The 12,363-nt window shown below is 36.4% G+C and overlaps 1 long non-coding RNA gene across 1 annotated transcript in view; it reads left to right on the forward strand.

The window, feature by feature from the left end:
- The first annotated feature begins 4,862 nt into the window (after positions 1 to 4,862).
- The window catches only part of LOC309483537, an 88,865-nt gene continuing 81,364 nt past the window's right edge, over positions 4,863 to 12,363 (forward strand). The window contains exon 1 of the long non-coding RNA XR_014200588.1: positions 4,863 to 5,746. This is a non-coding gene — a long non-coding RNA (uncharacterized lncRNA). The remainder of the gene's footprint in view (positions 5,747 to 12,363) is intronic.

Genomic DNA, 12,363 nt, shown 5'->3' on the forward strand with positions numbered 1-12,363 from the left:
TATGCCTTGACCTAAGTGACCTGAATCTTCTATTTTTTCCACTTTTGACAAAAGCAAATGAAACCATGGAAGTGTTTATTTGAAAGTGTTGAAAGTGTTTGTTTGAAAAGTGTGAAAGTGTATATTTGAAAGTTTGAAAATGTTTATTTGAACATTGAGAAAGTGTTGAACTTGCCCTTTCCATTTCTAAATTGTTTTATTGGTTGCATTTTATTTGTTCTCTCTCTTTGCTAATGCAATGTTAATTTCATTTATTGAATTTTGGGGATTACTGTCTTTACGACTGGACCATGTTTGATGGATTAATCCATTTTGGATAAAATGTTTCCACTTTTATTGTAATGACTCCATCTGTAATTTAGTATGTATCTTATGCTTGTATTTTGGTCATAAGCAATATATATGATTGTATCAGTACACCCAATCTTAAATTGCTTTGAATAAAAAGTAAGACCTAAATGGCCAATGTTTCCCCAAACTGCATTTTTTTTTAGTTAACTTTAAAAATGTCTGTTTTTAAACACAGAGGTTAAATCTGGTTCCATGACCCAGAGGGTTTAGAATAAAACACATTTTAATTCTGTCAAATTAAAGTTAAATCATGCAATCATTCAGATGTTTTTGTCCATACATACTTTAAAGCTCATAAGAAAGTATTTATTTGTTCAATAAACAAACAAAAGTGCTATAATAAAACTGTCAGGTGCAGCACTTCCTCACCATGAGACAAGGCTGGCAAACATGTTGCTTCTTCTTATTATTGTTTTTTTTCTTGATCTCACACTAAATGTTGAAAGGTATATTTATGGAGCAAGATTGTAAGAGTTGTTTCAGATGGTTTCAATTCATCAGCTGGATCATACATCTGTTCCTGCTTCAGACAGTAAAACAAATGCTTAACATACAAAAAAATGTTTATTTTGGATTACGTTTGCATCAGCCTCTCCAGTCCTAACAACTTGTCAAATATGTCCAGATGTATTTGTGTATTTTCAGATGCTGAAATCTTCAGTGCGGACAAAGGACTTCATTTGCAGTTGACTGGCACAAATCAAGTACATTGATCAACGAGAGCTTGTGCCTTCTTTTCATTATTCATTTATATATATATATATTGAACATCAAAATCTCCATTGTGATCATTACACAAATGACTTTTAAAATGTATCTTGATGTAAACGATGAAATAGTGGTTTATCATGCTCAATCGCTAAGAAATATTCAGTTAAGCAGGCAGGAGTTCTGTGTTAAAGCTATATTATTTTTCTAGTAAAACAACAAATGCATATAACCTGAAGCAACACTGTGAGAAGATAATGCAAAAAGCATGAAATGAAAGCAAATAAAGACATCAACCAGTATGATGTATCTACTGGTATTTGTTCAGCATTGCTGGCACACAATGAAACGTTTTCTGAACCATTCTTTCTGTATCAGCAGTGTGATCTTCCTGTAGCTCAAATAGTAGAGCGTTAGCACTTGCAACGCCAAGGTCATGGGTTTGTTTCCCAGGAAAAGCAAGAACTGAGAATGTAAAATGTGTACCATGCAATGTAAGTCGCTTTGGATAGAAGCGTCTGCCAAATGCATAAAAGTAAATCTCCTAACTTGATTTGATCTAGGCCTATATTTTATAAAGAGCTCCAAAAACAACCAAATATCTAAAATAAAAATAAAAAGCAGATGAAAGAGTTGCCAGTAAAAGGTTGTGATGTTAATGAAATTTGTAAGGTAAAAAAATGTGTTGAAATTCTTAGAGCAGCTTTATTACATTTTCTATTGAATTCGAGTTTACAGTACTGAATTTTTGACTCAAAATGAAGAAAAAATGAGCTGAGAAGGAAAACTATAGTCAAATGCATGCAACCAAATGCTCAAAGAGCTAAAGCAGGACGTTTCTCGCAATCACTTCAATTTGATGTCGATGAACTCATTACCCTTGTAATGTAAAAAGCATAAGAGTTGATACTGGCAGGACGTAGACTGGATAGAGTGAAAAAGAGGACATTTCCATTGATTAACACCTTTAACTGTTCCCAGACATCTGTGGAGAGGTATAAAGTAAAGATAATAACAATAAATTTATAATAATATTAAAAAAATATATGATTAGTCAGATTTTTATTGGGTAATACATGGAGCTTGTAGATGCTGGGCAGGGAAACTGCGGTAGTTGTGAGATTTAACATTTAATGCATCTCTTTGGAGCAATAAATAATGCTTTGGAGAGCAGGTATTGCATAATGTTCTGTATGAAAAGAACAGTGGCAAAATAATCAGTTGAGAAAAAAAACCAATTGACCATACTGACATAAGACGTCTCTATGGTTTTCAATATACACTTGTGATCAGGAAAAAGGCTAAATGACTAACACAGCATGCCGTCCTAAAATCTATTCAAAGTGACCACAAATTTATTTTATTTTATTTTCCTTTCACAGAAAATCCTCCTCCATCGCTCCACCAGACACCAGGACATTTGATGTACTACCCAGCAAGAAAAGATGTCCAGTTTTTCCTTTGCAATATCACTTATATCATTTGAAATGATCAAAGCCTTGTACGTTGTTCCACTTTTCAAAGGGCTTGAGAAGGGAGATTTTATTCTGTTAATAACTACACATTTGGAAGCATTAAATATAACTCAAAGATTGCAGTGCAGTCCGTTCCAAGCAAAACACATTTAGGAAATATTAGCCTGGTTCTCTTTGATTTTGTCCAAAGCAGTGGAAACATGATATACAGTACAAAGAACAAAATTAGGGAACATTAGAGAAGTGCTTATTTGATGTAATATACTGTTTTTGATGTTGTCTATATTTCACTAAAATAAAATGCACATAAAAAAGAAACAAAAGGAAAGATGAACCGAAAGATAATAGTGAAATTACAAGACAAATAAGAGCTTTCCTACATTTTTACTCTTATTACTCTATTCGTATAGTCCAACCCAATTGACCCTGCGCATGGAGTTTGATCATAATCCGTCATCCGCCGAATCCGCCATTTTTGTCCGACAAAGCTGTCAGGGGAGTTAGTAGATTGGAGAATTTGAACTTGAAAAACGGAGTGTGTACTTATGTCTTTCCGCAGTTATAACAACATTCCTTCTTATATTCTTTCATGTTTATTTGATGCTATAAATTAACTAGAAGGAGGAGATGATCGGTAGCTTTAAGAGGCTCTACAGCGATCTGTCACGAGACACATTAAAGAGCCACAAAACGGTATTTATTGTTAAATTTCTTAAAAAAATTACCAAATTTGAAAGTTGAGACTTTGTTACATATCAAAAGAAAACCTGGTCTGTCCTGTCTGTCAGCACGTTGTCAGTGTCCTCTCTGCTCCGAGATGTATATTTCACTGTGTGAGAACATGGTGTGTGGCGTGGCTTGTCGGACATAACAACAGTAACTAAAGGGGGCGGGTCTTTGCGAACGGTCAATTGCAATGGAAATGTACTGTGTGTGATTTGGATACCATTTTGTTTTGATATGGGTTATGCATATATTAGGTAAGGTTTCATAACGTGTTGATAATTTAGTAATATTGTTGCTTAAACTCTACAACATTTGAACATGGGGTACCAAAGATGTGTCTTAAATCTGTCTGGTACAAGTAAAACCCATTTAAGGCTACTGCGTATTGCCTACATTAGCTTGGCCAACCATCACCTTGCAGGAGTTTGAGAGCCAAGAACATTAAGGTATGACCATGAATCACTTCAGTATAATTTCTCAGATACACTTATGCCAGTCAAAGGCTAGGTTTCCTTTCTTAAGTGCCCAGGTTTCGAGGAAAGTGCATAATAAAAACGAACCGCTTTCTGGCTGAACATGGGCTAGCTGTCAAGAAATTAATTTGAAAATTCATGCTTGCACCACAGGAGCTTTTCTTTATGGCGTTTGATGATATTTGCTTTACTCTATTAATATCAGCTCAGAGTCGTCTTCAGATACACCTGGCAAGCGTAAAGATTCTCTGATCATCCCAGAAAAGAAACCATCTGAGGTCTCTTACTGGGAATTGTATTATAAAACCATTTGTAATGTATTTCTGCAAGGGGTTAGACAAATAAACAAAGCAAACAAGTTCAATATTGAAATCCTGGTCAGACTTACACCTGGTTGAAATGTCCTTTTTGAAGAGATTAGATTGTTTTCAACAACTTTATTTTTACCTTGGAAGGATGACATGGTCAAACATGTGGTGAGATAAATAAACCCATAAAACATGGCATTGGACAACAGTCTTTTCCTCCTCCTTCAGGTAAGTTGAAAAAAGTTTGAAAAAAGATTTTTTTGACCTGCTGGAGAAACAAAGAATCTTTAGAAGAATTTCTGTGTTGTCCAAATTGTTAGTTCACCACCCCTTTGCATGTCTCTGTTTATGATCAATGGAGTCTCGCTGAAACTGGATTGTTGTCTACGCCTACATCAGGTTGGCAAACAGTAACCTTAGCTATTGTTTTATGCTCCACTAGCCAGTATAGATCATCCTTTTGCACAAAAGCCAGGCAATTCCTCAGCTTTATGGCTTCGATATTCAGGGCCTTACCTTCACCTCAGGCTGCCTTTGCCTCCCGGAGATGAGTAGTGCCGGTCAAATAAGGGCACAGCCTTTGAGTTCAAGCCCAAAGAGCTCATACCACAGGACATAAATTGCTCTGCTTGTTAGGGCTCTGTAGAAAATGTCTGTGTATCTGACTGAAGACAAGAACAGAGAGAGCAAAAGCTAATGACTGAACTACCATCAGTCTCTGAGAGAGATGAAGATGACCTGGAGTTTTCTCAAGTTTTCTGTGCTAAATACGATCCAGTTGTTCAGTCCCTCTAGTAAAAGATGTTGTATATTTGTGCTTTAAAGGGGACATATCATGAAAATCTGACTTTTTCCATGTTTAAGTGCTATAATCGGGTCCCCAGTGCATCTACCAACCCAGAAAACGTGAAAAGTGACAACCCAGTAACTTCGTTTTGGTAAGCCTTTCTCTGCAAGCATGTGAAAAAATAAGCCGATCTGATTTAGCTCCCCTTCTGACGTAGGAAGGGGATCTTATTATAATATTACTGCCACTTAATCTGCACGTTTCCACCAGAGACAGTATATAAACTGGACACAGCGACCCCATTGGATTCAAAGGAGACAAGTGAAGTCAATTAGAAGCACTCACTTCCTGATGGTCGAGCGTACTGCGCAGACTCAAACTGAGCTTGACGACGTAGATGTGACGTGAGCAACCCGTCTGTCTTCTAGTAGCTGTGCTAAGAGAAATCTGAATCATTCCCTTCCGAAACTTGCAGAGACGGAGATCGGGAGTAGGAGGTGTTCATGAGCTAGGAGCAGGAGAAACTTTTGCTAAGTATTCTGATTAATTACTTTGTCATTTTGCCTCCACGTCCCCCCGATTGCCCGCAAGCTTCTCCTCCTGTCCATACGGTAATTTCTGTGCGACAGAGAGTCGCGTGGTTATGACGCAATCGTTAGCCTATTTTTACAAAAACTGCTTCTACGGGGCCATAACGTAAGATACAAGGTAATGGAGCCTTTTATACATTTTCGTGTTTCTTTAGAAATAAATAATGGACAAATGGAGTTATTTAACGCCTCAGATGTGAAGTTATTCGCTGTCAAAGTGACGCCAAAATGAATGGGAGTCAATGGAATGCTAACAGCAGGTGATGGTCCGCTAATCAATGGCGGCGCCCGGGGAAGCTTCAATATTTTATGAAACACTGCCCCCCTGGTTTCCACCCATGGCACCACCATTTGGTTTTCTCAAGCGACAACAGTGTAACCATTTCTAATGCAATGGCAAAAGTTTGAGCAAAGCATGCAAACTGTTCTGCTGTTGGCTGCACAGACGAGCACAGAACACTATTTGACCAAAAAAATGTCACAGCTGGTTTATAAAGACCTCAGGGAACTTTGTCAACTTTTGTAAAAGTTAAACTTGACGGTACATGCAAGTCGATGAGATGAATCAATGTAACTCCACAACAACTACATTAACGTATCCACTAACCATTCAGAAACGTCAAGGTGCAGTCTAAAAGTTGCAACCTCTTCCTGAGTCTCTCCGTAAGGCTGCACTCCGCTACTGGTTATTTTTGAGATTTTGGATGAGTGACATTATTCTGGCGTTTTGTTATTGCCGGAGTATCCGAAGCTCGTGTAAAGGATCGTCTGTCTATTGAACGGAGGCGGGGAGCAGCTCATTTGCATTTAAAGGGACACACACAAAAACAGTAATAGACTTTTCTTTCATATTGTGACATGGGGTCAGTAATTTTTTTTTAATCTTGTTAAAGAAAGAAGTCTCTTATGCTCCCCATGCATTTGTTTAATCAAAATACGGCAAAAACAGTAATATTGTGAAATATTATTACCATTTAAATAATTGTTTTCTATTTTAATATTTTTATTAAATGTAATGTATTCCTGTGAATACAAAGCTGATTTTCTGCATCATTACTCCAGTTGATTCCATGATCAGATATCATTTTAAAATGCTGATTTGGTACTCAAGAAACAGCTCTTATCATTTTCAATGTTGAAAACAGTTGTGCTGCTTAATATTTTTGTGGAAACCATGATATATTTTTTATCAGGATTCTTTGATGAATAGAAAGATCAAAAGAACAGCATTTGTAACAAAGGTATTTACTGATCAATTTAATATGTCCTAGCTGTATACATTTCTAAAATTATATAAAAATCTTACTAACACTAAACTTTTCAGGGCCTTGGTTCTATCATTAGTTGTTGAGCTAGCAGTTGATTGTAAGAAAGGGGCGGGTTTAAGCAGAATAAATGATTGGAAAAGACCCACAAATGTCTCCATGCAGAGAGAAGTCTGTCTTTCCACCAGAAAATCAAGTTATGACTTTGGTCATAGTAATACATTTGATTAAAAATGCAGAAGATGATGGTGCTATAGGCTTAACTAAAGTCTCAGGATCCAAACATGTGCAAACTTGCTTTTCATGCTGGAATACCTTTGCTACATAATTTCTTAGGTTACTATTATTTGGCCCAAGAACCAGCAAAATAAAATGTTCCATAATTCAATTTGAATCTTTTAGATCACCATCTGAAAGATGCATCTGCACTGTTGCAAGATTAAACTTGAGAATGTTTCATGTTGTTCTTTTGAAACTTAAGAGCACATCACTCGCACCTGTTTCAAATCGCCTTGAGAGTAGCACATGAAAAGTTTCTAGTGTCTTTTGAGAGACAGTGCCGAATCTTTTGTGGAATGGATCATCACAAGGTCAGCACGATTAGAGAAAGGCCCTTATGTTCTTTATTAGACATCACACAGGAACGTGTTCCTGGTACATGTTTCTAAAGGAATCTTAAATTATTCTTTGCTTTGTATCCCTAAATGAAATGTTTTTGCATGATCAAAACGAACCAATCACCATGAGCACGCCTTTACAGAACAGCACCAGATCAGCTGATGACATTTATCTTAACCAAAACAAACACTTTTATTTGATTTCCCCCCAAAATTGTGGGGTGGAATATTTTATGTTGAAAGTGGTAAAACTTAGAGGATCAGGATCCAGCAAAATAAAGGTCAGTAGGTCTATCAATGCTATTTTCAGAAACTTGTGAAAATTCATTGGATATTAATGTCTTTTACTTGACTAATTCAATAGATTTCTGTCACATAAAGGTATGCTAAAAGATAGGCCACATTATTCTTAACAGAAAGCCAAGACAAATGACTGTGGCTGTGCAAATGGCTAAAATAGCCGAAGATCACAATTTTCAGTATGCATGCAATAATGAATATTGAAATAATGCTTTACATATCACAATATAATGCATTGTTTTGAGAGTATAATTATAGAAAAATATAAAGATTTACAAATATTTGTTAAACAAATTGTTTCATTTGGTTGTTGGCTAAAGGTGATACCACCTGCTGAGACGTGTGTAAGTGCTACTTGTAGCCAGTGCTATTCTTGACCGTTCATGAGTCATAATATGGCCAGCACATGTTGGCAGTTCTGGGCACATTGTTTCCAGCATGATCAATTCTCATCTTGAAGCAGTGGGAAAGGATTCAAAGCAAATACTTACCATAACATTCTTGAGTTCCACATTTACTTGCATGGCAAGGCAAGATTTTGTTTGAATGTTCTCAGTACAGATTTTGGATGACTTTTGAACAGTAAGATGAATTGTAGCAAAAGGATCATTTGCAATAAAACAGTCATTGTCTTCCATACTTACTGGACTTGAGTGCAATTATGAATTATCTTGTCTCCAAACAACACACAGTGGTGGGTTTTCTAAATGCATCACTATTTTTTAAAGATTTGTTTGAATAAATGATTCATCGACTCATTCATTCCGCACTAAATCAGTATTTTGACAGAATTGGTGGAATGAGTGGTTCAATGACTCACTCATAAAGACAGTCTCTAGTCACCACCTACTGGTGTAATGATGTAACATGCAGAAAGAAAAAATGTACATATTGGCAGTCTGTCTGGAATGTACACACACACACACACACACACACACACACACACACACACACACACACACACACACACACACACACACACACACACACACACACACACACACACACACACACACACACACACACACACACACACACACACACACACACACACACACACACACACACACACACACACACACACACACACACACACACACACACACACACACACACACACACACACACACACACACACACATATATATATATATTGAAGGGGTGGATTATGAAATCCACTGCTGCTTCAATGTATAGCCTATGTAATGGTGTTGATTATAATCAAGGTATTAATCAATATTTTTCCTTCTAAGTATCAAATGAGTTGAATGACTTCTCTAAGCTTGTGAGATTTTATTTTGTCATAGAAGTTACCAGTGTGATTATCGAAAAAGTTATTTTCATGTATTCTTCAAACATCTGTATGAAATATCTGAGAGTTGACTGAAGGGTCTGGCCCAGGCCAGGAATTCAGTAACAATGCTTGCTCATTTAGCCCGGCTTCCAGAAATGAAATGTGAACTTGTTTAAATGTGTCAATACATACATCTGCTTTTCTAGGTTACCCTGACGACTATAGGTCACAAGGGTCATTGGAACCAATAGTTTGAGTGACCATTTCATAGTTAAAGTCTTTACTTGATTGTTAGATTAAAGTGTCCTCTCATTAAGAAGAAGAACATGTTATCTTGATGTTTTGAGAAGAGTCTCCTGTTTATCGCTAGAGCCCGACCAAATCCGACCTTGAAGAAGCTGTGTGTCGGTGTGTGTGTTAGTATTCGTTACAGGTTAAGGAACAAGTGGCATCATTGGAGATTGACTTTCTTGTTTTCTTCGACATGATGGGACAGTCTTAGCCAATCAGAATCATTCAACCTGAAGCAACGACGTAGCTTAGACCTTGGTGAAGGGTATAATTGCTGTGATCTTTGTAACTGTAAGCGAGACGGCCTACAAACTCCTTGTGAGTCTTGAAACGGACCTCTGCCTGATGAAAAAAAAAATTTTCTTTAATTTATTATAATTCTGACTCTTGTCCTGAACTGACTGCACTTTCAACTCTCTAAGTAATCATATCTGGTCCTTGGGTCTTTAACTGTAAATCCCCTAACAATATGTATATATATATACAGTATATATATATAAATGTGATAATATATATACACACTTATATTAAATAAACACAAACTTTTGTTAGATGCGATTAATCGATTTGACAGCACTATATTAAACATACTTAGTAAATTTAAATAGTATTGCTTGCCTAAACTATAACACGAAAACCAAAGACATGTCAAAGTGGCTGCTATTAAACAGAGAAAAAGTGATTTTCCCGTGGATTCCCACACTTCAGCATTAGATGATGGCCATGTTCTTTTTGGGAGGGGATTAACATTTCTGCAAATGCTGCAGACCCCTAGTGAGCGACTAACCCGATGGCAGACAATGTATGAGCTGTGGAGGGATTAGGGTGTCTGCATCACACCCTGTTTATACCACCCTGCCTTTCACACTAAGTTTGCAGCAATGTCAAATCAGTCAAAATGGAATGCTGCCCAGCCATAAGAGAGCTGTAGGATCAGGTCAAACTCCTGTTGCCAGGCTGTATCACATTGTGCAGCCTTAAAAGGCCACTTTGGTTTGATTTCAAAGCTGATTTGATTTGACTTTCAGACTCTCATATACACTTCACGCTGTTACCATTATTGGTTTCTTGGTCTGAAAGGAGAGGAGGATGGATGGATGGGCTTTTATTTCTATTATATATGTCAATGATACTATTTTAACACAGTAAGAAAGTCGATCAACACATATAAACCAGATTTATTGGTAAATGTAAATGGATAAATGTATGAAAACTGAGTTCAGGAATTCCTAAGTTTATTGCATTTCTTTTTTCATCATAGTGGTTTGTTTGCTCTGATGTATTGCAGTGATGAAAAGATCTCATATGGAGATGACGAGAAAAAGAAAACCAAACAAATTAATGCCTGCTTATAATATAAATGATTCTGTCTTTCATCAGTAACACATGTACAAAGAGTTCGTGTCAATGACTACCATATGAAGAAAACCATACAGGCACAACTTCAGAAAGCACATCGCACATGCACCGAGGAACTGAAGTGTCACTTCACAATTTGTTCGAGTTGTGCAGTGAAACATAATAGATGGATGACATAAGCTTTATAAGAACAAAAGAAAAGTATAGTGGTGTGGACAGAAAGCAATCATGCACTGAATATCCTCACGAAAAGACAGAAATGATGTTACCATTTTGGCATTAATGAAGACAGAAGAAGATTTATCACTTCACCCAAAAAGCTGTATTATAGAAAAATGCTATATAAATGCTGCTCTTTTGAACTTTATATTCATCAAAGTATCCTGAAAAAAAAATAAAAAAATAAAAAAGATCATGGTTTTCTAAAAATATTAAAAGCGGCAGTTGTCAATTGTTAATAATAAGAAAGGTTAGCACCAAATCAGCATGAATGATTTCTGAAGGATCATGTGACACTGAATCCTTCTGCTGTGTGTTCCTGGCATTATTTGAAATCAATTACCTAATGTGAAAGAAAAAACAAAAATGATCTATATGCACTACCGTTATTTTAAGAAGCAAGAAGTAAATCTGCACATCTCATGTATGATTATGAGTACAGAATCACAGATTCATGACAGACTGATGGTCTGTCTCTACAGACATTATCACAACATTTCACATGGTTCTTTTACTCCCTGGACAAACTTGAAATGTTTAAACCATTATTAACCCATGACAACATGGCATTGTACTTTATTTCATTTCTTACTCCAGCCTATTATTCATTTCTATCTCATGATCTAACCAAATGATTATGATGATATTTTTTTCCCCTGTTTTTTTTTTTTTTTTTTTTTTGCTGTGATGTATCCATGTTTTATTTTGACATTTACATCCTGATGCTGGAGTCATAAACTAATCATTAAACATAATTAATCCCCAGGTCCCTCCTTAAACCGGCCATTCTGCAGTCTACCCTGGAGGTATTACAGCAATCTTAACTACCATTGGCTGATAGACTTCAGCAAAAATTATTACCTTAATAAAGTCTATTTTATAATATTTGCATGCACAAGTATCTTATATCTGACACTGCAAAGGCTGTCTGTCTCATTTTAAGTGCTCCCTCGGGGAAGTTTCTTGGCAGGATAAGTGATGTGTGGCACTCCCATTTGGAGAGGGACCGCAGTGATGCCGTTTGAGTAAATATGGGCTTTTAACTCTGTTCCAAGTCATTTCATTGCATTTTAGGTTAAAGTCCATGTCATTGCCTTCTATATCCTTGCCTTCTCCACCACACTCTCTCTACCCTTTTAGCTGGAAATATGAAAATAATACTACAACGTCACCTCATGCTGGAGACCTCCAGAGACCAAATACAGCTGGAGGCGTCTGCAATCACCAAATTTAAGAACCGTGTTGTAAATTTAATTAACGATCACAGCAAAGCTAGTAAAATTCAATGTCCAAGAACACTGTTTATGGGTATTTAACTTTTAATAGCAATGGTGGTGGGAGCTGGGAATGACTTTTGATTTGGCATGGAAAGTGTAAAGAATCCTGCTGATACTTGCACCACAGGTTAACAACACAATTTCAGTTCACAGCAAAAAAAAGAAATGAAAAAAAAAACTGAAAAAAAACTGTGAGATTGCTTTTGCAACAGTTGATTTAGTTGAGATTTAAAGTGAATAACATTTTTAAAGGAAATAATATATGACATTAATGATACAGTGGACTCTTTATATTGAACCACTGTTAAAAATTTAAATAAGAA

This window comes from Leuciscus leuciscus, assembly GCF_965113295.1.
Source record: "Leuciscus leuciscus genome assembly, chromosome: 20".
NCBI classification, from domain to species: Eukaryota; Metazoa; Chordata; class Actinopteri; order Cypriniformes; family Leuciscidae; genus Leuciscus; species Leuciscus leuciscus.